The sequence below is a fragment of the Lissotriton vulgaris genome, chromosome 5 (assembly GCF_964263255.1).
Source record: "Lissotriton vulgaris chromosome 5, aLisVul1.2, whole genome shotgun sequence".
NCBI lineage: Eukaryota > Metazoa > Chordata > Amphibia > Caudata > Salamandridae > Lissotriton > Lissotriton vulgaris.
The window spans coordinates 1,683,364,925-1,683,391,666 of NC_141693.1; the positions used below are offsets into that span (position 1 = coordinate 1,683,364,925).

General features: G+C 52.4%; 1 protein-coding gene across 1 annotated transcript in view; it reads left to right on the forward strand.

Moving 5' to 3' along the window:
• The first annotated feature begins 22,812 nt into the window (after positions 1 to 22,812).
• CYB561 (cytochrome b561) overlaps positions 22,813 to 26,742 on the forward strand; it is a 273,087-nt gene continuing 269,157 nt past the window's right edge. The window contains exon 1 of the mRNA XM_086923823.1: positions 22,813 to 23,376. The gene's annotated coding sequence lies outside the window, so the exon portion shown is untranslated. The remainder of the gene's footprint in view (positions 23,377 to 26,742) is intronic.

The window sequence follows — 26,742 nt, forward strand, 5'->3', positions numbered from 1 at the left end:
GGAAGCTGACCTCCTAGCTGGAAGTCATACGGCGGAGGACCTCAACCTCATTGCATTCGCAAACGCTGTGAAGACCCTGCAAACCGAAGACATCCTTCAGCTGTTCCCATCCCTGTTTGAAGCTGTAGGGACAATCAAGAGGGCACCTGTGAAACTTCACATAGACAAAGCCATCCAACCAATCGCACTAAGGCACCGTAGGATCCCATTCCATCTGAGGGCAGCAGTGGAACAAGAGCTGGCCCAATTAGAGAAACAAGGAGTCATTGAGAAGGTGACTGGTCCAACGCCATGGGTGTCTCCCATGGTGATAGCAGAAAAACCTCGACAACCAGGAAAAATAAGGATCTGCATTGACATGCGTATGACTAACAAAGCAATAAAAAGAGACAGGTACATCACGCCCACCGTGGATGACATCCTAGCTGACCTAAATGGAGCCCAATGGTTTTCGAAACTGTTGGACAGGCCTCGTGAAGGGGCCGCTCCCTCCCCGCATAATAAGGCCCGAACACCGGCTCTCCCGGTGTCTCCAGAAGAACCACCCCGGCAACCCACCGAAGCAACCCGCAACCCGTCCCCAACGGGACGCCTGCTCCCGAACACCCCGACATCGGCTGGCCCGGGCCTCCATCAGCAGCATTGCCCCGGCCCAGCCGCCATCTTGGACACTGCACCACGAGGCCGCGTGGCCTCAGCTCGACCCCAACCCTGGGCCTGGCCAGGCCCCGACATCGAGGCACCACCATCCACCCAGGAGTTGAAGAGACCACTTGGCAGGTCAATGGGAGAGAGGAGTGTCGATGACTCTCCCCACGCCAGGTGCCGATCGCCCCCGGTCTCCCCGGGCGCTGGCTCCACCCCCCTGCTGGGTGTCTGGACTCCCTCATCCCGGACCTCCCGACCTCCAAGCGCGAGGGTCCGGACATCAAAGGAGGCCAGACCTATAACTGGGGCAGCTCCAGAGCAGGAAGGCAGTTGTATCCTGGAGTCGAGAGACACCTTGAAGAACTCATCCATGACGGACTGCGGGCGCTGCCGCAGCCCTGCCTTGTGAATCAACGTTCCTGCCTGCTGGCGCTGTTGCGGCCCTCTGCAACCTACACCTTCGTCGGGACCTGCTGGCGCTGCCGCGGCCCCTCCTTGTGAACCATCGTTCCTGCCTGCTGGCGCTGCCGCGGCCCTCTGCAACCTACCTTCGTCAGGACCTGCTGGCGCTGCCACGGCCCATCCTTGTGAACCATCGTTCCTGCCTGCTGGCGCTGCCGCGGCCCTCTGCAACCTACACCTTCGTCGGGACCTGCTGGCGCTGCCGCGGCCCATCCTTGTGTGAACCATCGCTCTTGCCTGCTGGCGCTGCCGCTGCCCTTCTCAAACGAGACTTATCATCCTAGCCTGCTGGCGCTGCCGCGGCCCGACCTTCCAGAACTCCGAGCTCGAGGATTGTGAGCTCCCCATCTTGCCACCCCCGTACCGGACCGGTACCAAGACTGTCCCGCTACCCTTTCCCCTTCAGAGACTAGAATTGAGAGGACCCTCGTGTCCCGACCTCAATGTACCGCTGATAACCTTGTTACAAAGAATCGTATATAAAGAGTGTTGACCTCATCCTTGTGTGGTGTCCATCTGTGGGGGGGAAGTTACTCGTCTGTACGATCGCTGGAGACGGCCCTCACCGGAGGCCTCTCCCCCTGTCCTCGGCCGACCCTTCGGGTCCCCGTCTAACATTGGTGGCCAGCGGCGCGATCCGAACCAACGCGTAATCGTACAGAGAGTAACTCACCCCACGACTCAACCACAATGTCAACAAAAGAAAGCGGAACCACAGAAATCTTCCAGATGGAGAAACTAGAAGAGTACAACCACAGAGAGCTAAAACAATTTTGCATAGAACTAGGCATTGCTACCACAGGACTGAGCACGAAAGAAGACTTCAAAAAGGCCCTGGAATCTTGGGCGGAGACGGGTACGGCCGTACCCCAAAACCAAAACCTCGAGCCGCCGGAAACAAACACCACTCCGACAGAAGGAAGGAGATCGGGTCTCTCCCCGGAGGAGATCCGAGAACGAGAAAAAAGCAGGCTCCATGAATTGGAGCTGGCGCGACTTCGGTTGGACGGAGAACTGAAATTGGCGGAACAAAAAATAACGTTGGAACACTTGCGGCTCCGAGAGGAGCGGGAAGAGAAGCAAAGACAGAGGGAGTTAGAAGAGAAAAAACTAGCCTACGAACATGAGCGCAATCTAGCAGAAATAGAGCTTCGGAAACAGAATAAAGATCTCGGGGTGCCCGAGCGCCCGAACACTCCTGGCACTACAGACCCTAAAGTCCACATCCCCAAGGATGTCGTCAGAGAATATTACCGGAACGACGATATCCAGCAATGGTTCAAAGCCTATGAGATAGCCATGACCTCTCACCGGATTTCTCGAAGTGACTGGGGAGCCGGGTTATGGGGGAGGTTCGTCAACGAAGGGCACGACACCCTGCTGCAACTCCCGGACCATCAGATGACGTCCTACGACCACATGAAGGCCGCCCTCCTCACTCGATACGGACTCACGCCCGAGATGTACCACCAGCGGTTCCGCGACTGCAAACGGATCCCGGGTACAACTTGGGTGGAGTACGTGAACTTTTTCAGCAGAGCATTCGAGGGGTGGATCAAGGGCAGCAAGGTAACCACCTACGAACATCTCTTTAACCTCATTGTGTGGGAGCACCTCTTCAACAATTGCTTCGTCGAGCTCAGGCAGCACCTCCTCGACAGTAAACTGACTGAACCTCAGCAACACGCCGCCGAAGCTGACCGATGGGAAAGCACCCGAGTTGCCCGAAACGGGCCCAGCGAGCCAAACAGAACCAACCAAGGTCCCCATCGCCCCCGAGGAGGAGGAGGCCAGGGTCGGGGCATAGACGCCGTCCCGGCGGCTCCCGCCAGCAACACCCCGCCCCCGGCCGGCAGGGGAAACCCCCCGATGCGTCTGGGGTTCCGAGCCAACGTTACTTGCCACCGGTGCCAGCGGCCCGGCCACTATGCCAACGACCCTAATTGCCCGAAGAACCAGAATCCTATACCCCGCCAGGTCGCTGCCGCCACCCTGGGAGAAGAGCAAACTCCAGAGGATTATGAAGAGTACGTACCGGACCAGCCCGAGTGGGAACCAGCCGCCATGTCCCTGGTCTGCCTAGGAGAAAGAGACATGATTCCGCGGGCTCCCCTACCCGCCAATATGAGAAAATACAGCCAGTGGGTAAACATAAATGGGCGCCAGGCTGAAGCCCTACGCGACACCGGGGCCAGTGTGACGGCAGTCCGCTGTCACCTGGTAACCCCGGAGCAGATCTTGCCGAACGTCCTTTGCCCCGTCCGGTCAGCCGACAACTCAGAAAGCCTGTGTCGGATGGCCTGCGTCCCTTTCGAGTGGGGAGGAGTGTCCGGAATGCTGAAGGTGACTGTCCGCGATGATGCCCCAGTGGACTGCCTCCTGGGGAACGACCTCGAAAGTTCCCCCTGGGCAGCCGTCGAAAGAAGAGAGCACCTGGGGATGTTGGGCCTCCCTGAATGGGCCTGCATAACGACCTGGTCCATGGCCGCCCGCGCCATCTCCAGTCCCGAAGAACCCGAATGGCCAGAACCTCCTCCCCCGATCGTCCCGGAGGGAGACGCCCTAAGCGCCAATCCCCCAGAGCAGAACGAAGAAGGGCCCGTTCAACTCCAGGACCTTCCCGAATTGGCCCAGTGGCGTCAAGAGGGTGGTCCCACCCAGGAACAATTCCGACAAGAACAGAAGACCTGTCCCTCCCTCGAGGGACTCCGGCAGCAAGCCCACGCCCAGAGCGCAGGAGACACCGCAGGGGCCCACTGGATTTATTGGGACAATGACCTGCTCTACAGTGAGCAAAGAATTGCTGAGCTGGGGGCCAGTCGGGTGCTGGTGGTGCCCCTCCGCTTCAGAGACTTCCTTTTGAACTTGGCACACGATGTCCCCCTTGCTGGGCACTTGGGGCAAGACAAAACATACAGCCGCCTGGTAACCCACTTCTACTGGCCCAAAATGCGAAATGATGTCTCCAACCACTGCCAGGCCTGCCCCACCTGCCAGGCCAGCGGGAAGAGCGGCCGAAAGATCAAAGCACCCTTGCAACCCTTTCCCGTCGTCACCACCCCGTTCGAACGGGTGGGAATAGACATTGAGGGACCCCTAGACCCCCGAACGGCCCAGGGGCACCGGTTCATCCTAGTCCTGGTGGACCACGCCACCCGCTATCCCGAGGCCATTCCTCTTCGGACCGCGACAGCACCCGTGGTAGGCCGAGCCCTAATGGGGATATTCTCTCGAGTGGGCTTCTCCCGGGAAGTCGTCAGCGACAGGGGCACGAACTTTATCTCAAAGTACATGAGGTCTCTCTGGCAACAGTGCGGGGTCACCTACCGGTTCACGACCCCTTATCACCCGCAAGGAAACGGACTGGTCGAGTGATTTAACCGCACTCTCAAGGGAATGATCATGGGCCTGGAAGAACCCCTACGTCGCCAATGGGACGTGCTGCTCCCGTGCCTCCTCTTCGCCTATCGAGAAGTTCCCCAGAAATCCCTCGGCTTCAGTCCCTTCGAGCTCCTGTACGGACACCCCGTCCGGGGCCCCCTCAGCCTGGTCAAGGAAGGATGGGAGATGGCCCCCCAGAAGACCCCTCCGGACGTATATAAGTATCTCCTGACCCTCCGCAACCAGACCCTGCGATTCAGGGAACTCGCCAAAGCCAACCTTGAGGCCAGTCAGGAGGACATGAAGAAATGGTACGATCAGCATGCCTCCTCCATCGAGTTCGAACCAGGCCAGCAAGTCTGGGTGATGTCTCCAGTCGAACCCTGTGCCCTGCAGGACAAATGGACAGGACCCTTCAAGGTGATAGAGCGCAAGGGCCCTGTCACCTACCTAATAGACATGGAGTCCCCCCGGAACCCACTCCGAGTCCTCCACGCCAACAGGCTCAAACCCCACTTCGTACGCTCAGAACTCATCCTACTGATGGCAACAAATAGTGGGACGGAAGAAGACTCCGAGCCCCTCCCTGACCTACTGTGGACCCGTGAAAAAGATGGCTCAGTGGAAGGGGTCAGACTCTCTGAGGCCTTGTCCCCGGAACAACGCCAAGACTGTCGGGCTCTCCTGCTACAATTTGCGAACCTGTTCTCCCTCACCCCAGGGGTCACCCCCTGGTGCCTTCACGACGTGGACACTGGGGATAGTCCACCTATTTGACACAGGGCGTACCGAGTGCCGGATCGGGTGCGCACCTGCATCCAGGATGAAGTCTCCAAAATGCTGGCCCTAGGAGTGATCGAGCCATCCGACAGCCCCTGGGCCAGCCCAGTCGTACTGGTCCCCAAGGCTGCTGCCCCGGGCTTTGCCCCCGAGCTCCGGTTCTGTGTAGACTATCGGGGCCTGAACGCTGTTACCCGAACCGACGCTCACCCCATCCCCCGAGCGGATGAGCTGGTTGACCGCATGGGGGCTGCCCGCTACCTGAGCATCTTCGATCTAACAGCGGGCTACTGGCAAATCGGCCTCACCCCCAGGGCCCAAGAACGATCCGCCTTCTATACCCCGGATGGCCACTACCACTTCAAAGTGATGCCATTCGGCATGAAAAACGCTCCAGCTACTTTCCAATGACTCGTGAACCAGGTACTGGCGGGCCTCGAAGAATTCAGCGCCGCCTACCTGGACGATATCGCTGTGTACAGTCGTCACTGGGCAGACCATCTTCACCACCTCCGAGAAGTCCTGCACGCCCTCCAGCAGGCCGGCCTCACCATCAAAGCCAGCAAATGCCAGATTGGCCAGGGGTCCGTGACCTACCTCGGACACCAAGTGGGGAGCGGTCTGGTGGCCCCCCTTCAGCTCAAGATCGCTGCCATCCAGTCCTGGCAACCTCCTGTCACCCAAACCGAGGTCCGGGCCTTCCTAGGGCTCACCGGATACTACTGGCGGTTTGTAAAGGACTATGGCAGCATTGTGGGGCCCCTCACAGAACTCACATCCAAGAAAAACCCCAAAACCGTCAACTGGACTCCGGACTGTCAAGCGGCCTTCGAGAAGTTGAAGGCCGCCATGTGCACCGCCCCCGTGCTCCAGGCCCCCGACTACAGCCGGGAATTCATCGTCCAGACGGACGCCTCAGATCATGGCGTTGGGGCAGTACTCTCTCAACTCAACGCCGAGGGGGTCGATCAACCAGTGGCCTTCATCAGCCGACGCCTGCTGGCCCGAGAACAGCGCTGGAGCACCATCGAGCGGGAGGCCTTCGCAGTGGTATGGGCCCTCAAGAAACTCAGGACCTACCTCTTCGGTACCCATTTCAGGGTACAGACAGACCACAGACCCCTGCGATGGCTGATGCAGATGCGGGGGGAGAACCCAAAGCTGTTGCGATGGTCCATCTCCTTGCAGGGAATGGACTTCTCTGTGGAGCATCGCCCTGGCCAGGACCACGCCAACGCGGACGGCCTGTCACGCTTTTTCCGCCTCGGCGAGGAGAGTACCCAAGAAGATGGGTGACTCTCCCTGCCTTCAGCTGGGGGGGACGCATGTTGGACAGGCCTCGTGAAGGGCCCGCTCCCTCCCCGCATAATAAGGGCCGAACACCGGCTCTCCCGGTGTCTCCAGAAGAACCACCCCGGCAACCCACCGAAGCAACCCGCAACCCGTCCCCAACGGGACGCCTGCTCCCGAACACCCCGACATCGGCTGGCACGGGCCTCCATCAGCAGCATTGCCCCGGCCCAGCCGCCATCTTGGACACTGCACCACGAGGCCGCGTGGCCTCAGCTCGACCCCAACCCTGGGCCTGGCCAGGCCCCGACATCGAGGCACCACCATCCACCCAGGAGGTGAAGAGACCACTTGGCAGGTCAATGGGAGAGAGGAGTGTCGATGGCTCTCCCCCCGCCAGGTGCCGATCGCCCCCGGTCTCTCCGGGCGCTGGCTCCACCCCCCTGCTGGGTGTCTGGACTCCCTCATCCCGGACCTCCCGACCTCCAAGCGCGAGGGTCCGGACATCAAAGGAGGCCAGACCTATAACTGGGGCAGCTCCAGAGCAGGAAGGCAGTTGTATCCTGGAGTCGAGAGACACCTTGAAGAACTCATCCTTGACGGACTGCTGGCGCTGCCGCAGCCCTGCCTTGTGAATCATCGTTCCTGCCTGCTGGCGCTGCCGCGGCCCTCTGCAACCTACACCTTCGTCGGGACCTGCTGGCGCTGCCGCGGCCCCTCCTTGTGAACCATCGTTCCTGCCTGCTGGTGCTGCCGCGGCCCTCTGCAACCTACACCTTCGTCGGGACCTGCTGGCGCCGCCGCGGCCCATCCTTGTGAACCATCGTTCCTGCCTGCTGGCGCTGCCGCGGCCCTCTGCAACCTACACCTTCGTCAAGACCTGCTAGCGCTGCCGCGGCCCATCCTTGTGTGAACCATCGCTCTTGCCTGCTGGCGCTGCCGCGGCCCTTCTCAAACGAGACTTATCATCCTAGCCTGCTGGCGCTGCCGCGGCCTGACCTTCCAGAACTCCGAGCTCGAGGATTGTGAGCTCCCCATCTTGCCACCCCCGTACCGGACCGGTACCAAGACTGTCCCGCTACCCTTTCCCCTTCCCCCTTCAGAGACTAGAATTGAGAGGACCCTCGTGTCCCGACCTCACTGTACCGCTGATAACCTTGCTTCATAGAATCGTATATAAAGAGTGTTGACCTCATCCTTGTGTGGTGTCCATCTGTGGGGGGGAAGTTACTCGTCTGTACGATCGCTGGAGACGGCCCTCACCGGAGGCCTCTCCCCCTGTCCTCGGCCGACCCTTCGGGTCCCCGTCTAACAGAAACTAGACCTGAACGCTGGCTATCACCAGTTGAGGTTAGCAGAGGAGAGTAGGTATATTACTACATTTTCAACACATCTGGGCCTCAGAAGATATAAGAGACTAAACTTCGGAGTATCTTCAGCTGCTGAAATATTCCAAAACACCATCAAAGAAATATTGTCAGGTTTGCAAGGAGTGCTAAATGTCAGTGATGACATACTGATACATTCTAAAACAAGCGAAGAACATCATCGCAGGCTGAGATCCACCCTTAAAAGACTAGCGGAATACGGGGTAACTCTACACAAAGACAAGTGCAAGTTCTTCCAGAAGTCCATAGAATTCTTTGGATATGTGTTCGATGCCGAAGGAGTCAAGGTAGATCCCCGAAAGTGTCAGGCCATTCGACATGCGCCTGCACCAACGACAGCCTCTGAAGTAAGATGTTTCCTTGGCATGGCACAGTACTGCGCAAGATTTATTCCAAACCGAGCAACCATCGCGGAGCCCCTGCACAATTTAACAAAGAAAGAGAGTCCCTGGAAATGGGCCCGAGAAGAAGAAGAAGCCTTCTATAAAGTGAAAGAAGCCCTGCTAGATGGAACCACCATGGCTTACTTTGATACCGCAAAGCACACTGAAATCTTGGTAGATGCCATCCCGGTCGGTCTGGGAGCACTACTAACTCAAGAGACTGAGCCAGGAGTATGGGCCCCCCTAGCGTTTGCCAGCAAAGTGCTCATGGCAACTGAAGCAAGATACTCCCAAATAGAAAGAGAAGCGCTAGCGGTTAAATGGGCGTGTAACCATTTCCATTTGTACATCACGGGATATCCGTTTCGGATGGTAACAGATCACCAACCATTAATACAACTATTCAAGGGCACCGCTCCTCACCCACCACCACGGATTGAGCGCTGGGCAATTCAAATACAGCAATACCAGATGGACCTCGTGTATAGGCCTGGATCGAAGAATCCCGCTGACATTTTATCTCCCCATCCTACAACAGGAGAAATGAATGAAAATGAACAAGACACTCAAACAGAGGAGTTTGTAAACATGATATCCCAGTGGGCTTGCCCGCAAGCGCTGTCAGCTACAAAATCATAAGCCAGTATGCCAATGATGCAATCATTCAACGCGTCACCGAAGCAATACAAGCGGGATCCTGGGAAGGATTCCTCCGCAACACTCAAGACTGGAGTGAAGCAGAACGACTACGACTGAAAAAATTCTGGAAAGTACACAACGAACTCAGCATCGCTGAGAATGGGCTCATACTGAGAGGACCTTGAGTGGTAATAATCCTAATCCTAAAGGAACAAGCGACGGCACTCGCACATGCCGGGCATCAGGGCACACGAAGAATGAAGGCCAGAATGAGAGAGAAAGTATGGTTCCCTGACCTCGAAAAGGATGTGGACACTGTTGTACAAAACTGCAGGGCGTGTAAGCTAACAAGTGCACCTGAAGCCCCTGCGCCTGTCCTCACAGAAGATTCTCACCGGCCCCTTGGTCGTGGGTCAGCTTAGATTTGGGCAGTTTCCCTGATGGGAGAATTACAGTAGTCCTCATCAATAGCTATACCAAATATCCAATTGTGGAGGTGGCAGCATCCACGAGCTTTGTGAACATCTAACCAGTGCTAAACAAAACCTTCGCCATGTTTGGAATTCCACAGGTGTTCAAGACAGACAACGGACCCCCATTCCAGGGGAGCGAATTCAAGGAATTCTTGCAAGGACTGGGAGTGAAGCATCATCGCATCACACCGCAATGGCCCCAGGCCAATGGAGAGGCCGAAAGGTTCATGAGAACCATCAACAAAACTCTGCGGATAGCCACGGCAGAAGGAACTGATCCCGAAGAGGAACTCCAACATTTTCTTAGAGTATCGGAGCACCCCCAACAGCACGACCCAAAGATCACCATGGTCACTTATGCTGGCCAGGCCACGGAGGGATCTCCTTCCCATGGCAGAAGACTGGAGGACGGAACCCTACTCTCCCGAAGCCACTCAAGAGCGAAGACAGAGGAACAACGACAAGGCGAGTCGGAAGAGGAGAGTTCATGACCAGGAACTAGCACCCGGAGACTCAGTACTGATCCGAACCCGAAGACCCGGTGGAAAGTATCCCACCCCATACGAGGCCGAGCCCTGGGTAATCACAGCAACCAGAGGCCCGGCAATAACTGCACAACGGAACGGGAAGAAGTAACACGAAATATCTCGTGGTTCAAGCGAATACCATCTGACCCTAGTGGTGAGGAGCGAGCGGATGAGCCGCCGGCTGGCGAGACCGCTGAAAGCGGATCAGAACAAGTTTGTCCTGACTCGACAACTGACCTACCTGGGTCACCAGAACAATCGCCCCGAAGAACCGATACAGAACGCTTACCTACCAGAGGAAGGCAACGATATGATCTCCGACCAAACCCAAGACCCAACCAAAGACTTGCAGACTTTGTCTGCTGAGTTGTCGTCCAACTGGACACTGTCAAAAAGACTAACTTGGAAAGGGATGTAGCGCTCTAGTGTTTCCACTGGGTTTCGGCTGAGCCCCGGAAACACGTGCACACTTTGTATAACCTTCTGGCCAGGCGTGGCCAGAAGGCTATACATAAATGGGCCGGATTCGCTCAAGACTTCCGGTCCGACAGAGCATTCATGTGTGAGCGTGCCCTTCTTACATATTACCCCTTATTATATTGTAGGGCCTGTGTTTGTCCCTGCTGTGATTTTCACCCCCACCAGTAGCGAGCGAGCCCCCACAGAGAGCAGTCTGCTTATTTTCAAGCACTGCACTCATGTTTGTGCACTTCCATAAGGTGGATGCCGCCACAAGCACAAGTGTGTGCTTGAAAATGAGCTGAGGGACGGCTAAAGGCCCTCCTGCCTAGGGGAGATTTAAAAAGGAGCAGGTTGCAAGAATGGTAGCAACTAGTTGTGCTAGTTTTGAGACGTGTATGTTTTGTAGATGAATATAACGTCTCTGGACCTCGCCCTGGCCACAATTGTCCCAATATACAAGGAGGGCAAACCTAGGGACGAATGTGCCTCCTACCGCCCGATTACCATCCTCAATATGGAGACGAAGATTCTGGCCACTGTTCTCGCTAAACGCTTGCGGCAGGTAATTTCGGATCTGGTACATGCGGACCAGTCCGGTTTCCTCCCGGATAGGGCAACCAAATTGAATCTCCGCTGCACGCATAATTGGCTGCAGGAGGTCCGAGGGAGGAGCGAGCCCCACTGGTTCCTCTCGTTGGACGCAGAAAAGGCCTTCGATGCAGTCCATTGGCCCTTCTTGCTAGAGACACTACGGAGGTTTGGCTTTGGCCCCAAGTTTTTGAAGTGGATTCAGCTCCTGTACTCAGCCCCGAGGGCGCGAGTGCTGGTCAATGGGAGGTTGTCTCGCGAATTCCTCATCGGCAGGGGAACGCGCCAGGGATGCCCCCTGTCCCCCCTACTTTTTACACTTACAATAGAAATATTAGCGATCAGGATTAGACGGAATCAGGGGATTAGGGGCTTCACATGGGGAGACTCTGAAGCTACACAGGAGAAAATTTCACTATATGCCGTCGACGTCCTGTTGTTTGTTACCGACCCGGACGCAACAATCCCGATACTGTTCAAGGAACTGGCTGATTTTGGTGCAAGGGCAGGTCAAACTGGCACAAATCGGTTCTGTATGACCCGCAAGGTCTGGAGCGGAGGGAGTGCCTGCCAGACCTCCTCATTCACACCACAGAGGGCTTCCAATACTTGGGAGTATACGTAACACTAGACAGGACGCTCTCCTTTAATAATAATGTGGCCCGAGTTATGACAGGCGCGACGGCAGAAATGGATAGGTGGCGACAGCGCCCGCTCACCTTATTGGGTCGCGCGGCACTATATAAAATGGTTCTGCTCCCGAAGTTTCTCTATGCCCTTCAAAACTAATACTATCCGTTGCCGGTTAAAACTTTGAATAAAATCCATGCGGATCTGCGTACATTCTTGTGGCTGGGGAAACAGCCGAGAGTGGCCCTATCCACACTGCAGCGCCACCAGTACAGTGGAGGGATTTCTCTTTCCAACCGAGAGGCATACTATTGGGCGGAGCATCTCGCCCCGATTAACGAATGGTTGCATGCGACAGTGGATCACCCTACCTATGCACTAGAAAGGTCTAAATGGTCTACCACCAACATATTGTACTACTTGTACGGAGGTACCGTAGGAAAGCAACTTCTACCGGCCACGAGGATCACACTGACGGCGTGGCATAAGGCGACTAAACGCATGGGATGGGACAAGCGGCCCACCCAACAGATGCCGCTATGGCACTGTAAATGGCTGGGTGAACTCAACAAACTGAAAGGCTTCAGACGATGGGATGATATAGGCATTTCAACAGTAGGAGACGTGATTGCAAGGGGAGAACTGAAAACATTTCAAGCGCTCAGGGAAGATTTTGGTTTACACAACACACAGTACTACAAATATGCGCAACTGAGACATGCTTGGAGGGCACAAAACATCACACTGACAGACATCCCAGAGTACGCTCCACTGGAGGGTAGGTTACTACAGGAACAGATAAGGGGCGGGGCTGTATCCCTCACATATAGAACACTGACCAACAACATGTTGGGAGACCTACAAGACTAGCGGAACAAATGGGAGGCAGACATGGGGGCCATGGAGGACCTAGATTGGGAGATTGTTCTTATGCACCCACGCAAGGTAGCGATTAAGTCTAGGCTTCGACTCATACAACTGAAGGTGCTCCACAGAACCTATTTTGACAGGGTACGCCTTTTTAACCCTTTCGATGCTGATGACGAGCTCAGCTCGTCATGATGCACGGTTGAGCTGTGCTGATGACGAGCTCAGCTCGTCATGAAAGTATGGAAATAATCAAAAGTCAGCACAGGAGGGGAAAACACCTAGCAGCCAAGGTGTTAAAATGGGGAAGATCACTGATACAGCGTGCCTTAGGTGCCACCAGCAGGATGGCGACTTCTTTCACACACTCTGGGGTTGCGAAATCATACAAGCGTACTGGGAAGGAATATTCACAGAATTAGATGAGGTCCTGGGAATGACCCTACCGCGCAACCCTAGATTGGCTTTGTTGGGCATGACAACCAAAGTTGACATGGCCGCGCCTTGATCATCTTTCTAGTACTTGCTTTGGTGGTGGCGAAGAGAGACATTGCACGACACTGGGGGGCATCCGAACCGCCAGATTTGGAGGAATGGAGGAGGGGGCTGGACTTGTACATGGCGGCAGAAAGAGTGACTTATAAGGCCAGGGGCTGCCCCAAAAAGTTTCGGAGAGTGTGGGCGAAGTGGAGACAATACCATGGGTTGGAGTGAAGCCCCAAGGAACTTGAGTGGGAGTTTCGAAGAGATCCCCAGCGCCACGGGCTAAACGGCGGTAACTCGGGGAGGCCATGTTCAGACCTTAATGTTCAGACCAGATACGAGCAGTGGGTGGGAATACATCAGGGGGGTGGGATGGAGCCGGGAGAGGGGGGGAGGAGGTGGGCATGTGGGCTGCTGTTTCGGGGTTGTTTTTCCTTTCTTACGTTCTTATTATGTTGTCTGTTAAAGATCCACGCGTTTTGTTGACACATGTGGGATCCAGAGACACTCAAAAAGAAAAAGTTGCGTAACTGACGGACCAGGCTGAATGTTGACGCCAGTCCGTGTGCTCGTTTTTTAGGTCTCGCAGACGTAAAAAGCAGGCGTAAGCCTGCTGTCTGCGAGACATCTTTTGTTGGCGTGTTAGAAGGAATCTGAGACGGAGCTCAAGCACGAGCGTTGCTGTCTCAGATTCCTCCTCGGGGCCGCGCACAGCACCACACACGCATGCGCATACACAGAGACACACAAGCGCCCATGCACGCACCCATACATACAGAGAACCCACCCCCGCCGTCGCATACACACACGCGCGCACACACACACACACACACACACACACTGCATACACACACTGCATACACACACGCTCCCCCCCTCCCCCTCCCTTCACGGCGCTGTGCCCATCTCCTGCCTCGCAAGCACCACACACGCATGCGCATTCACAGAGACACACAAGCGCCCATGCACGCAACCATACATACAGAGAACACATCCCCGCCGTCGCACACAAACACACTGCATACACACACGCATACACAGAGACACACACACAAGCACGCACGCACCCATACATACAGAGAACACACCCCCGCCGTCGCATACACACAAGCGCACCAAGACCCCCGCCGCCCCACTCACCAGGTTCTTTGTTCGTGTCCCTCGGCAGCCATCCGGTCATTCTGGGCAACAGGCGGGTGCCGCGCTGAGACGCAGTCACGCAAATCTTCCGGCGGGCACTGGAGCGCGGGGTAGACTCCCGTCTGCTTCCTGTATTTCTCTGGCCCCGCCCCCGTCCCAACACAGATTGCCTGGCTTCCTGTTGAAGCCGGGCTGCGTTATTATTTCCGGTGGATCACGTTAGAAGTTGTGGGGGTCATGCTTGACACTGGTGCTGCAACAAGTGCACAAACACCCTCTCCACCCCCCAAAGAAACAAGAGTTCACTTGTTTGTATACTACTTACAATATACGACTTCATTCTACCTCGACGTTATTTCCTGTACAGTTCTACTGTAAGCTTTCCGACATAGTTCTAAAAAGACAGGCAGATAATAAAAGCACACAGAACGCTTACAGGCATGAGCTGCACATGGATATCTATATGCTGTGAGGGAAGTGGAGTGTGGGCCACGGGCTTGTTGAGCTCAGGGTAGGCAAGGGTTGTCACTACGGGGCTTTCGAAGGATGGGAGCTGTTGCCTTAATTCCTCGCGTCGGGTTCACACTGGGGGATATAAAACTCGGCACTCAACTCTTCAACTACTTTGTGATTTTACATAGAGCCTCTTAACCCGGACGAGGCGCCCAAGGTCTGTGGGTGGGCGAGTCAGACACCAGTTCTTTGTGCTAGTTGCTAGTTAGAATGTCGCTTTACAACGTGGCCGAATAAATGCATCTATTCTTAAAGACAGATGGATAGCTTTAGGAACCTCTCATGCCCTCCCTCCAATGGCACGGTCGCATGAAAAGATGATTCAGTGACGTCTTGTTTAAGTGGGCTGCTATCAGAATGGTTCTGACGTCGCTTCTAGCCTGATATAAAGACACAACATTCGAACTCGCTGGTTATCGTGATTTGTTCTGGATGAGTTATGGGGACGCCGTTCCCCCGAGAACCGTAGGTGGCCCTGACAGTGTGTGAGAGAAAAAAGGGCAGGAGGGCGAGCGGGGGCGAGAGGCATACGTTACCCAGAAACCTTATCTGCCTCCTGACTACTAGCCATGGTATCCCCCACAAGGCTAGCAGCAGCCACCATGATGTATGGACGTGGCAGAGCAAAGTGTCAAGCTCAGACCCCATAAGACAGCACTAAAAAGTGCGCTGAAGCAGGGCTTTAAGTGGGCCGGGTCCTGTCGGTGCTCAGCACAGCAGTTCCAAAAAGCAGGGGCTGGACAGGTCCCTATCGGGCTCTTCATTTTTGCCCTCACCTGCAGGATGAAAAAAAAATCTTAGCTCTTTAGCAGTACCTCCTCGCTGCCTTTGAAGTAACTTCAAAGAGACTCGTCATAGTTCTTTCAGTCTCATCATTTCAGAACAGAAATATTTTCAATATTCTAGTCGAGGAAGGCATAGTTGTTGCTTATGCAACTAACAACCATTGGCAACGCCAACAGGCCTGGCTTGTTGTAGGTTTAATGTTACTTGTTTTTTTTACATTTAACATTTTTATATTAAGTGAGCTTTGCTTTCTGTTTGCTTTCTGCTGTGCTGCTCACAGGAAGACATTTGCGTTTTCCATGCTGGAAATATTGACACAGGCTTTGCCACCCACCCTGCTTTTGAACTGAGTCAAGTCAAGTCAAGTCAGAGAATTTGTATAGCGCACTACCTACCCAGAGGGTCTCAAGGCGCTTAGAAAGGGGAGGAGGATTATTTGTCAAATATCCACGTTTTAAGTTGTTTTCTGAATGCTAGGTGGTTCTGGGTGAGGCGAAGGTAGGCGGGGAGTGAGTTCCATGTTTTAGCAGCCAGGTATGAGAAGGATCTGCCTCCCATGGTGGTCCTGTTGATGCGAGGTACAGTGGCGAGGGCTTGGTTGGAAGAACGTAGTTGGCGGGAGGGGGTGTAGAAGGACAGTCGTGAGTTGAGGCATTCTGGTCCGATGTCGTAGAGTGATTTGTGTGCGTGAGTTAGCAGTCGGAAAGTGATTCTCTTATTGACGGGTAGCCAGTGGAGGTCTTTCAGGTGACCGGAGATGTGTTCGTTGCGCGGGATGTCTAATATGATCCTGGCTGAGGCGTTTTGGATTCGTTGGAGTTTCTTCTGGAGTTTAGCGGTAGTACCTGCGTAGAGGGTGTTTCCGTAGTCCAGTCGGCTCGTGACTAGAGCATGGGTGACTGTTTTCCTTGTTTCGGTGGGGATCCAGCGAAATGTTTTTCTGAGCATGCGAAGAATGTTGAAGCAGGATGAGGATACGGCGCTGACTTGTCTGTTCATTGAGAGTGAAGAATCCAGGATGACGCCTAGGTTCCGTGCGTGGTCTGTCGGGATGGGTGCTTTTCCAAGGGCTTCCGGCCACCAGGAGTCGTCCCATGCAGAGGGGGATGTACCTAAGATGAGGACTTCTGTTTTGTCTGAGTTCAGTTTCAGACGGCTTTGTTTCATCCATTCGGCAACTTCTTTCATTCCTTCGTGTAGGTTAGTTTTGGCGGTGCTGGGGTCATTGGTGAGAGAAAGGATAAGTTGAGTGTCATCCGCGTAAGAGATGATGTTGAGGTTGTGTTGGCGGGCGATGGCCGCGAGGGGGCTCATGTAAACGTTGAAGAGGGTGGGGCTGAGTGAGGATCCTTGAGGTACGCCACAGATGACTTCAGTGGCCTCGGACTTGAATGGTGGGAGGCGGACTCTCTGGGTTCTTCCGGAGAGGAATGAGGTGATCCATTCAAGTGCTTTTCCTTGTATTCCGATGTTATTAAGGCGTTGTAACAGGGTGCTGTGGCAGACTGTGTCGAATGCTGCCGAGAGGTCGAGGAGGATGAGGGCGACTGTGTCTCCATTGTCCAATAGAGTTCGAATGTCGTCTGTAGCTGCGATGAGGGCGGTCTCAGTGCTGTGTTTTGCTCGGAAGCCAGATTGTGAGGAGTCGAGGGATTTGTTGGCTTCGAGGAAAGCGGCGAGCTGGTTGTTGACGGCTTTCTCGATGACTTTGGCCGGGAATGGAAGGAGCGAAATGGGGCGGTAATTTTTGAGTTCGGTGGGGTCCGCTGTGGGTTTTTTCAGAAGGGCGGTGAGTTCAGCGTGTTTCCAATTTTCCGGGAAGGTGGCGGAGTTGAAGGAGCAGTTGATGACGTCTCGGAGGTGCGGTGCTATGACGTAGTCTGCTTTGTTGAAGATGTGATGAGGACAAGGGTCTGTGAGGGATCCTGAGTGGATGGAATTCATCAGGCGGATGGTGTCCTCAGTGGAGATTGGGATCCAGTCGTTGAGGGTGTTCACGGGGGGAGAATGTTCAGCAAATGGTTGGGTTGGTTGGTTTCCGGGTTGGTTGTCGAAGCTGTTGTGGATGTCTGCAATCTTGTTGTGGAAGAATGAGGCTAGGGAGTCGCAGAGGGCTTGAGAGGGGGTGATGTCGTTGGAGTTGGCCGAGGGGTTGGAAAATTCTTTGACGATGGTGAAAAGTTCCTTGCTGTTGTGGGCGTTGTTGTCGAGTCGATCCTTGAATGCTGTTTTCTTGGCCTTTCGGATTAGTTGGTGGTGAGTGCGGGTGGCGTTTTTTAATGCGTCCTTGGTGCTAGTGGATGGGTCTTTTTTCCAGGCCTTTTCAAGGGAGCGGCAGAGTTTCTTGGACTTCTTAAGATCATCGTTGAACCATGAGGCCTTCTTGCTGCCAGGTTTGCTTTGACGTTTTTTCAGTGGTGCTAGGGTGTCGGCGGTGTTGGATAGCCATAGGGTGAGGTTGGCGGCGGCTTGGTTTGGGTTGGAAGAGTGGGCTGGTGTGTTTAGAAGGAGCGATGCGGAGATCTGGTCGGTGGTGATCTTGTTCCAGTTTCTTTGCAGAGTTGGTTGGAGGTGGTTGGTGGGTTTTGGCTTGTTGTAGGTGAAGTGAACGCAGCTGTGGTCAGTCCAGAGGAGGTCCGTAGTGTGGCTGAAGGAGACATGGTTGCTGGAGGTGAAGATGGGGTCGAGAGTATGACCTGCTATGTGGGTGGGGGAAGTGACCAGTTGTTTAAGTCCGAGGTTGGCGAGGTTGTCCAGCAGGGTGGTGGTGTTGCGGTCGTTGGTCTTTTCAAGGTGAAAGTTGAGGTCTCCCAGAAGGATGTAGTCTTTGGAGGGGAGCGCGTGTGGAGTGATGAAGTCCGTGATGTCCTCACTGAATTTTGCGCGGGGTCCTGGCGGTCTGTAGAGGAGGGTGCCTCTGAGTGTGGTCTTGGGGTCGATGTGGATCTGGAAGTGAAGGTGTTCGGAGTTGGCGAGGTTGGCGTCAGAGCTGGTTGAGATGCGGATAGATTTCTTATGGACGATAGCGATGCCTCCTCCTGTGTGGCTGGTACGGTCCTTGCGTGTGATCTTATTAATGCTGTTGGTGTTAGGACTATGAATCGTGACCAATCAATTGTAAACTTCTGAAGCTCGAAATGGCCTGTAGTACTTTTTTTTTTTTTTTTTGGTAATGTATTTTATTTGTTTTCCATTTTATTTAGTTTTTAGAAATATGTTAGCCTGGCTTCAGGGACAGAGGCCCTTTGGATTACAGCATAATTCACTTCATTATGGTTTTTAGAGATGTTCATTTTATGGATTTCACGCATTCTGTTCTTTGCACGGAAATCTGGCCCACTACTTGTGGAGACTCTTAAACATCGGGCTATTGGCACTAAACTCATTTTTTTTTGTTTAGATTTTGATTATAAATACTGCCTTATTTTTCCATAGATATTCGATTGAACACAGCCTGTTGGCGGTTTAGGTTACTGAAATGTATTGAGGTCGCTTTTTTGTTAAATTCCATCAGTGCAATTTTCAGCAATGAAAAATCATTGGTGTTTCTGGCAGCAGGCCAGTTTATGTATATATCGGCTGTGTGTTTCAAGGCTACTTTGCCGCGCTAGTTTCTTGTTTACTTTGGAATCTAATTAATAGTGAACAACACAGGCCTCTTTGACATTTTGCTGTGGATTTGAGCCAGCAGTGGTTTTTAACAGCTGTACTGCTGTCTAAACATTGAGGGACTGGGCCTTTTTAAGCCACTTATTTACAGTAAATCACTCAAGAAAATAATTTCTTGTATATGGATATATTTGAAGTAGCGGAAAATGGACGTCAATAGATATTGTGTACAACTAACGGCTTGCAGCCTGCCCATAGCTTAGCATTCGTTGGCTTCATTGTCACTCTTAATTGCGGATTTGTGCTTGGCCAGCATTTGCTGGCTTCATTGCCCCTTTTTAGGTCTCGACCTCTGCCAATGCGCTTGCGCATTGCAGATGTCGAGACTTATAGAGGTGGATCCACGAAAACTAAACCAGGCGGATTGCGCCAAGTGCATGTGCCCGTGCACGTGCTTTCCATTTGCTCTCCGAGCCGCCTGCCTCGCATCATTGCATCAGACCCGCCACAGCAATGCCGAGAGCTTCACTTCAAAGGGATCTGCTCCCCCGCCCCCTGCTTCACACTTCAAAGGAATGCGCCCCCGCCCAAGCAATGCCGAGAGCATTTCCCGGCCGCTTTTAATTTTATTTCGCGAGCGATATGCATTTTAGCGGCCCTCTACCCACCGTGTTGCTAATTTCCCCCCACGCATTCCCTGCCCTCTGTTTCTTCCGCTGCTCTCCTATTGCTCCCCTCTCCCGTGGCATTTGTAATCCGGCCCCCTGCGTTGCCCCTTCGCCCTCCACTGTGCTCGCGTCTTTTTTTTTCGCGTGTTTGTCTCAATTTATTTCTAAGCGATACGCATTTTAGCAGCTACTAAATGGGAAGGAATGTATGAAAAGTAATCAGCCTAACATTTGACAATGTCTATAAGTGGAAAAATAACAGAGGAGGAACTACGCATTTCATTTTATAGGGTCGCAATACTTAAAAAATCCGTAATGAAATGGTTTGCCATGACTTCTAAGTGCCCTCGAGCCACCTTCTACGCAGCTGTTAACCTCAAGCGGTGCAGAGGCATAACTTACCAGCTTACTGACTGCTCCTCCACCCACCTCTTCTGCACCCTCCCCGCCCATCTTCCCCGTGGGTGGGTTGGTAGCTCCCCGTCAGCCTCGCTGAGCCCTGCGCGTGTCCCTCCTGCATGAATATGGAATAGGCTGCAATAGGACAGTGGCAAGTGCAGCCCCGCCTACCCCCACACTACACACGGGTACGAGATCGGAGTGGGACATTGAAGCAGACAGAGGGCACTGGGGCAGGACAATTTTCAGATTTATCGTCGCTCTGGTGCTGGCGGCCATCCCTGGAGGGGGCTGCTTTGACAACACAGCTGCAGTGGCAATGTAAGCTATTGGCATTTTAAATGACAATGCCTTTTATTTATGTTTTAAAAACTAAAACAAAAATAAAAGGCATTGTCATTTTTAAACATATTTTTGGCTCGTTTTTTCTGTTGCTGTGCGCTTGTGTTTTAACATTTTGTTTTTTGGGCAAAACACTTGCTGTCGCTCCTTCTCCTGTCAGCTGCTGTTGCAGCTTTACTTTAGCTTGCAATGTCTCCCCGAAACTATGCCAGGCTTCGCTTTTTAAAAGGGACACTTTACTGCCCTGTCCCACTTTACCTTTCTCCAGGTCAGTTTCCTTTGCGCCTTTTCTAGATACCTATTGCATTCTGTAGGATGTCCTGCCATTTCGCTGCAGTCATCAGTCTCTACTCCTTTAATGATTTAATGAGAGGTTTGGCCATTCGTCGCACAAACAGAAACTGACTGCCAAACTTTCACTTTCGTTCTGATCCTCCCTATTGGTTCAGTGCAGTCTGGCATGAGGGACATGCATTGGTAATCAGTAAGTGGCAGTATTGCCAAAGTATGACAGATTATCTTGACGCATTATGATGTATTTTGGCGAAAAGCAACAAAGAAGTTGGAAAGAAAAATTTAGTTACCTCAATTTCTTGGGTACTGGATATGAAAACTGGTTGTAATGTGTATTGTATCGCTTGTTGTTGGGTCTCACTGTAGCCAATGCACTTGCGCATTGCTTCTGCAAGAAATTATGTAGGGGCTCCAGGAAAGCCTAACAAGAGGGCTTTGGAATGCGGATTATGGCCAGTGCATGTGAGGCATTCAATTGCGAAGTTGGCATCTGGACTGCTTTCCCCAGCGCGCGCACTGCCTCACCATTTGCTCCCCCGCCCCCCATCAGACTTCAAAGGCTGCCGCTCCCCCGCCACCTCCCCCATCAGACTTGAAAGGAATGCACTCCCCGGCCCGCTATCTTCTTTTAGCCCTACACTCGCCATGCATTAGCTAAAGCTCACCAGTGGGCCTTTTGCCCCTCACTAAAAGCTCCTCTCCTCACGTCTCTTTCTCGCTCTCGCACCCACACTCTTTCTGTTACTCCTTGCTCTATTTATCTCCATTCCTCCCCTGTAGTTCTCTCTCATTCTCGCGCTCTCCCTCACTCTCCTCATAACATCCCTCTCGCTAACCTACTTTCCCTTTCAATTTGGAATATTGAAAAACATAGGCAGTCGCCATGTGTTTTTAACTAATTTTTTTTACACTTTCTACGTGCGCACCACTCGTGGGTTATTTTTTTTTCTCCTCCTACCCCTCTCTCTACGTCTCTTTCTCGCACCCACGCTCTTTCTGTTACTCCTTGCTCGCCCTCCAACTCCTCCTTCACTCGGGGGCACCACCGCATCACTCGGGGGCACCACCGCATCACTCAGCAACACCACTGCATCACTCGGGAACACCCCTGCATCATCACTCGGGAACACCACCGCATCATCACTCGGGAACACCACCGCATCATCACTCTGGAACACCACCGCATCATCACTCGGGAACACCACCGGATCATCACTCGGGAACACCACCGCATCATCACTCGGGGGCACCACCGCATCATCACTCGGGGGTACCACCGCATCATCACTCGGGGGCACCACCGCATCATCACTCGGGGGCACCACCGCATCCTCACTCGGGGGCACCACCGCATCATCACTCGGGGGCACCACCGCATCATCACTCGGGGGCACCACCGCATCACTCTGCCCAAACACATCATCACTCAGCACCACAACAGCACTGTCCTTGCTTGCTACCGACAAGCATTGCCATAGCCAATAGGACTCGCATTAGGAAAGTGTAAGCTATTGGCGTTGTGAATAACAATGCTATTAATTTATATATTTTCAAAGCCAACACATATTAAAAAAAATGTGTCATTTACAATACCAATAGCTCACACTTTCCTAATGCGAGACCTATTGCATTGCAAATGCTTGTTTCATTTGTGATGCTTTCAATGCAACAATAAAAAGTAATTTAAAAAAAAAAGAATATAACGTCTCTGTAAGTAAACAGAACGTCCCATGTGTGGAGGACCGCTCCACCAGTTTCACTCACTGAGTGGGGGTTTGGTATGGTCCCAGGAGGTGATATACGTCGGTAAAAAAAAGGCGGCTGTCCAGCAGTTAGAGTTGCGTCTTAATATTTAGGTGCGTGCCCCACGCAACCGGTCGCATAGCTCCTGTTTACGTCCCGCGCACCAATCTGAACGTGCGCCTCGACGCAAACTGACACTGCGTCCAATTAGTAATACAACCCCTGGCAGGTAGCTTTGACTTATGCGACCCTGAAGGGTTAACGCGACTGCACCCAGGGCACAGCCCTGACGTGAGTCACTCTCCACTCGTCAACGCAACTGGACTGGGCTTCCTCCGAAGTCACCCGGTCCGGACTGAAACCGGAAACTGAAATTTGACTTGTCAGCGACAACGTAAGCATTGTATAAGCTTCTGCAAAGAGAAACGCCACCACAGCCTCTGTCTTCGAAGTAGTGCTGTCGACTGTCTCTTCTATCGCTGTGTGACAGTTAAACGTCAGGCACCAGGCAGGGCCAGGAGACTCCTGGAGCCTCCCAGTGTAAGCTGTCGCTGTGGCAACTGCATGGCCCTGCGAGCCAGGCCCACCTGTCAGCCATTGGCTGCCGACGACACAGGCACACACAGATCCCGCCCCCTGGCTGAACCAGAAAAGTGACAATCCGAGCCAAAGAGGAAGACCGAGCTCAGGAAAAGGGAGCGAGCGCCGCACCGACTTAGAGCCGTCCACACCTCCCGGTCTCTGATATTTCCGCTGTCCTGTTCTTCCCTTTCTCTACTGCATACTGCACTCTCGTTTTACTCCATCAAACGAACATGCTGACGTTTTCTCTGACGACATAGGGCTTGACATCGGAAGGCGCCTCAATCAATTCACCACAGGTGGGTGTTTTCTTGCCAGTATCCCCTGGGCTGACAGCGTGTGGTTGCGCTCTGTATTTATTGATTTAAAAAATATATATTTTTGCAAAAGAAAGTTCGCATGGTTCATGCATGTCCGTGGTGGGAGAGGGACACTTTTGGAACCCCTAAAAAATGCATCGAAAAGAAGGGATTTTTAACGACATTGCTAGAAATAAATGCCATAGTTAGTGGTTCCCCAATAGAGAGAGGGACCTAGTGACTCCTGAATTGAGCTAGGAGCACCGTCGTCCCTACAGAGGTGTGACTTGCTCATTGGATTAATGATCGATCTTGCTCCAGAAAACTCCGTGCAACCTGAGGGTGACAGCCTCTTGCCACTGTAAGACTGACACAGTTTTACATCCTTTCCAGATCAGTTATCAATAGAGTTTCATTGAAATGGCAAATGGGTTAAAGTAACGCCAGAAACTCGAACGCCTCTACTGCTTAAAAATCGAAAAGATATTAATAAGGTGGGAGGGTGTTGTGGGGCTCCTAAAGATTAACAGCTTTAGTATGCTCTGCCGTCTTTAAGGGGAAGCGGACAGCCTTAAAGTGACCATTTGTTTTTACTTGCTGCACAGTTTTGCGATTTCACTGCGCCGTAAAAATTAGTTACGGTCACTCAATTCGACAGTGCTTATGTTATCGACCTGGGACCGACAAAAGGCTGAGCCACCCTCCGGCCGGAACTTGCGACGACAGGTTATATACCATCCCTGCAGCACTCATTTTGCACTCATTTTGCACTCATTTTACTGTAAAGTAGCAATTAAAGCACTACAGAAGCTTTCAGGTTTCTCTAAACACACAGCTCTTCTCCAAAGAATCACTTCTAGAGACGCCCCTACATGTTTTAGCTTACCACCCTGTGCTTTTTGAAAAGTCAGTCAGGCCTGTTTAAGTATCAGGGCTATCCACCAGGATATTTCACGAGTGATTAGTGAATAGATGTGAAATCCACCGTGGCATACACACACCTTATTTTACAGTGACACTTTTGCATGCCTGCGGGCAGAAAAGCCACCTTAGCTCGTACAGTTTAGCAATTGCGATGACTGTTACACAAAGCTGCCAGCTTGTTTCACACATGAACACGTGAAGTGTGAGTGGCCAATGTAGTACCTGAATGTAATGTGAAAACCAGACTAAAACAATGGATTAACCTGAAACCGCAACATGGGCGTAGAAACCAGGGGGCAAAGTTATATCGCGCAACAAAGACACTCCACACATTTCTGTTCATAGCATAAAAGGTCACTTTATTACTTGAACAGCCAAAGACAGACTCCGCACCTTCCGTTTATTAAAACACCAACCTTTGTACCTTTTTTCCAAAACCTTTTTCCCCAACTGTTTTTACATCACCATTCCCCAATGATTTCATCCTTTTGCCAAAACTCCCAAACTGTTTTAATCCCAACCAAAGTTTTTCTTCCAACTTTTCTTTTCCCTTATCCACCTACCCTCCCCCCACCCCCCAGAGAGAAAGGATATGTCCGCTCTAGACTATCCTATCCCCCAAAACATGCCAACCAGGAAAACCCAGTGTTTTCCTGCCCCACCCCAAACCTGCAAATATAAAACCACAAACATTTTTTTTTGTTTTTAAACTTCTTTGTGAGAACACCACAAATCAACCCCCACAATTTTGCCAGCGCATCACGCAGTTCCATTAAATAATAAGCTTGCCTAATCTGCGACAGGTGTACCCCATCGCACCGAAACAAATGAAGCATCTCACTTGAAAAATGTTCATGCACCAAGACCGTGATACCCATTGACTTGCAAAAAACTGACATTGCTCTGTTCAATTTTCGCCGGGCTTTTTCCACCGCTGAGTGTAGCCTAGCCCCTCTCCATTGGTGCCTGTATACAAATCCAGTCCACGCCACCCTTGTTCCTGCCAGATCCAACTTCATTTGTTTTATCAAGGTGAGGCCTGACAAATCCACCAAGTCGTTCTCTCCCAGGTGTATAATTAGAAGATCCGGGATTCCCCACTCAGCAGACAGCTTAGACAGCAACGGGAAAAGGTCCTTCCACCGCATTCCACCCACACCTTTCCACAAAACCTCATGATCTTTCCCATACAAACCCAAACCCCGTCCACAGATTTGCTGTTCTGCAAAGACTGCTGCCCACTTAATCAAGGAATGGCCCACAATCCATGTCCGTTTTTTCCGGGGGAAATCCAACACTCGACCTATGATGAAAAAAACCACAATTAACTAACATACGAAAATAACTGTATTTCATAGCCTAACATATCTATAACAACAGTTGGACTTCCACCTCCCAATGCGCTGTATTTCCTCCCTCCCACAACCTAATCTGGCAGCCTCCGTTGCAGCACCTATCCTAAAAGAATGTGTCCCAAAACATTGAGGATTTTCCCCCACCAATGAAAGCCCTTTCCGCAGTACTGATAAAAACTGAAAACCAAACAACTGCCCCGCTTGATTGTGGCAAAAAAATCACCCCAGAACGGAAAAAACCTGACTTTAAAAAGGACTCCCACTCCCCCAAAGGGTAACAACCCGCAACCCCACTCGCTTTCAACTGAACCCAAGTTCCAACCCCCCTTTGGTCTGTCTTTGACTGTCTCAACCTGATCCGTAAAACGTCCCCATTCCCAACCCGAATGTCCGATGTCTGAATCCCAAGTTGATTTCGTAAACCCAACAGTTCCCAAACCCGGAATGCCCCGAAGAACATCCAAACCATGCACAACTTGAACCTAACTAATTCCCATGCATTATAGCAGCAACTAGGCAAAACATTTAAGATCCTTCGTAACAACTCAAAAGTAATAGGTTCCCTCAAAGCTTTAACAGGGGCCTTGTTGCGCCCAAACCCCTTCAACATCCTCAACAAAAACCCAACCTGAACCACCTTACCCAACAATAATTGACTATAAAAGGAAATACCTGCTAGCTTGCCGGAAATTGTTGTATGTGACAAACCTTTGTCTAGCAAATGTAACACAAAATTTAACATAAACTGTTAATTTTCAACTGCAGCTCCATCCTGATCGTGTGCCAAAGCATAATTTAAAAGTTCAGACCACGCTTGCTGGTAACTCCTGCGCGTGGACTTAGCAATAGACTGCTCCACCAGTGCCACAATCCTCCCTCCCCCAGGTCCCAGATGGTCGATGGAATCGCCGTCTTGCTTCTGTCCGCTTTTGGCGCCAAAGACCGGAACTTCTGCCAATTGCAAAGAGACAGAGCATCGGCGATTGAGTTGTTCACCGCAGGAATATGCCTGGCTCTTAAAACAATGTTCAGCTTGAGGATTTGCAACATAAAAGCTCGCACCAATTGTAGCACTCTCACATCTCTG